General features: G+C 36.0%; 1 long non-coding RNA gene across 1 annotated transcript; it reads left to right on the top strand.

Moving 5' to 3' along the window:
• The first annotated feature begins 752 nt into the window (after positions 1-752).
• On the top strand, positions 753-1,143 carry LOC130728506 (uncharacterized). Its single transcript, XR_009015696.1, has 2 exons — positions 753-805; positions 974-1,143. It is a non-coding gene; the product is annotated as an uncharacterized LOC130728506 (long non-coding RNA).
• The last annotated feature ends 1,925 nt before the right edge of the window (positions 1,144-3,068 follow it).

Here is a 3,068-nt window from a genome sequence, read left to right as displayed (position 1 = left end):
TCCTATTTGCTGTACTGTTTGGATTGATTGGGGCTTTGTAGCTAAATCTTATACTTGATATTATTATGTGTCTAAGCCTTGTAGCTACCAGCAATCTTGGTTACCCCTGTTGCTCGCTGTCAAGGGACTGAGTTAGTGTTTGCTTTAGGATTCTTTTCTTTTGGAACACTTTTGGTTAGTTCCTTTGCTCTGTTTTTCTTTTTCTTTTTGTTCTAGGGTCTAGCACCCCTTGTGCTAGCTATTTTTATCAATATACTTTGCTTATCAAAAAAAAAAAAGCTATCAGTTCTCAACACCTCTCTTTTTCTTTAGTTTTCAGTAAAAAGCATGCCAACTTTAAGATTAGTTATAAAAACCAAAACAAATTTATCATGTTTTCACTGAGCTAGAGTGTTATTCTGCAAAAACACACTTTGTCAAATATAATGAGTTTTCATGCAATTAAACTCTGGAAAATCATAGGACTACTCAAGTCACATGTATGTACATACATGTACAATGTATGTACATACATGTACATGTACATGCTTTCTTTTGTTTTTTGCTGCACTAGTTCCCCTGTCTGTACAACTTGGTCGGTTTTTTCTCTTTTTGTTTTTTCTCCCCTTTGTATTTGGGATTGAAGTACCCTTGTACTTCCTTTCAATGAATTTGTTCTTTCGCTGATAAAAAAAAAGTAAATCCTATTTCTCCATGTTCGAATGGCAAGTAACTCCTATTTATTGCCTTGATTGTTTGTAACAGGCTTGTGTGGAATGTAGAGTTGTTATAGCATCTTGGTTGCTGGTTTTTTTGCTGCAAGAAGGTACAACATAATTCACTAATTTCAGTAAGAGAAAATTGTACTAATAATTTATTTTTCCCCTCTTAAAGGTAACCCCTGAATATGTATCAAGTGGTAAAGTGACTGCAGTAAAATTTCACTAATCTGGTTTTTGGGGCTTATAAAAAAAACTAATATAAGTGTTTACAGGTTTTTGGTGGTCACTTGTTGATGCTCTTAAGTCAAATACTTTGATCTTTTGCCTAAGGTATGTTATTTAATTTCTTAACATTGGATGTTTAATGCTAGTTTGTTTGTGTTGTCATGGATTGAATGTTGTATGAACTAATGTCATCAATGGTTGTTAGTTGGAGTGTAAATATGTTGTATATAATATTCAATGCTTGATTATATGACAGAATATGGACATCCGTCAAATTCGCAGTTGGATGTATAATAGAACCATACCTAGCCAAAGGGAGCATACAAGTGCATTTTTGAATGGACTAAATGAATTTATTGCTCTTGCATGCCAAAAATCAGCAGACTTGACTAGTGGAGAGATTAGATGTCCTTGCACTAGATGTAGAAATCTCAAGTACTTAGATCCCATAGAGGTTGAAGTTCATCTTTGTAGGTGGGGATTTATATTAGATTATTGGTATTGGACATGTCATGGAGAAAGTGATCCAACTTTATGCACACCATTTAATACTTGTCCAAGTACTAGTGGCACTGCACAAGAGGGTAATAGATTTGAAAACATGGTTTACGATGCGTTTGATCCACAATTTAGAATGCATCCTAATCAACAAATAGAGGAGTCTCCAAATAAAGATGCTCAAGAGTTTTATGATTTACTACATGCAGCCCAAAAGCCATTGTGGCCAGGTTGTACTAATCATACAGAATTGTCTACTGCTGTTAGATTATTGACAATCAAATCAGATGGAAACATTTCCCAACGATCTTTCAATGAGTATATGGCTCTCATGAAAGAGACACATCCTGAAGGTAATGTTATTCCTGAAGATTATTATAGGGCAAAGAAGATAGTGTCCAAGCTTGGTCTTACAGCAAAAAAAATAGATTGTTGCGACAAAGGTTGTATGTTGTTCTACACTGATGAAGATATGAAATTAAAGCATTGCAAGTTTTGTGGCGGATCTCGTTATCATAGAAAAAAGGTTGGTAGAGATAATTACAAAGAAGTTCCTGTGAAGAGAATGCACTATTTACCCCTCATTCCCAGGCTTAAGAGATTGTATGCTTCAATGAGTTCTGCTCCACACATGAGGTGGCATTATGAAAATAAACGACACCCAGGAGTGATATGTCATCCATCAGATGGAAAAGCATGGAAATACTTTGATGGTAAGCATCTAGATCAGTTATTACACCACTTAGCATGGGGTCCTAAGAAAAAGGTGGAGACTTGGCCTATTTACTTTGTCAATGGTTTTAAGTTTCATACAGAAGAGTGGACTGTCAATAAGAAAACCATCAATTCTGGAGTTTGTGTTGAGGGTGATGATGAAGAGGATGAACACTATTATTATGGTGTTCTTAAAGAGATTTTGCGGCTAGAGTACCCAGGTGAACCAATCAAACAATTAGTGTTATTTAACTGTGAATGGTTTGATTCTGTCATCAATCGTGGGATGAAGGTTAATAAAGAATATGACATTGTGGAGGTTCATCGTTCTAGAAGGTATTCAAAATATGACCCTTTCATATTTGCAACAAATGCGATTCAAGTGTACTACATGCCTTACCCAAAACACATAAAAGAAAAGGTTGATTGGTGGGTTGTTACTAAAACCAAACCAATGGGTACAGTTGATGATCGGTATGCATTGGAGGTTGCATTTCAAGATACAACAACTCATGTGGACCCGGTTTCAAATGAAGAGCTAGATGGTCACTTGAGAGATGATGAAGCTTTATATGAGGAAGTGGATGAGGATGAGGATGAGGATGAGGATGAGGATGAGGATGAGGATGAGAATGAATACTCATGTCCCACCAAGTCAATCAACTTCTTCTACATATGTCCCACCAACTCAATCAACTCCTTCCACCAATGTCCCACCAACTCCTAATGTGGTACAAGATTGCACTAATGTCTCACCAACTCAATCAACTCCTTCCACCAATGTACAAGATTCCACCAATGTCTCACCATCTGAAAATGAATCAAATGATTGCAAACCTACATTCAACCTTGATGGCGAAGGGTATGCATTATTTTGTATAAGTTATTTTGAGTACTTTTAGTATACCTTTAATTGTTTACATGTCGTGT

This window comes from Lotus japonicus, chromosome 1 (genome assembly GCF_012489685.1).
Source record: "Lotus japonicus ecotype B-129 chromosome 1, LjGifu_v1.2".
NCBI lineage: Eukaryota > Viridiplantae > Streptophyta > Magnoliopsida > Fabales > Fabaceae > Lotus > Lotus japonicus.
This window is presented reverse-complemented; position numbering and strand designations above follow the sequence as displayed.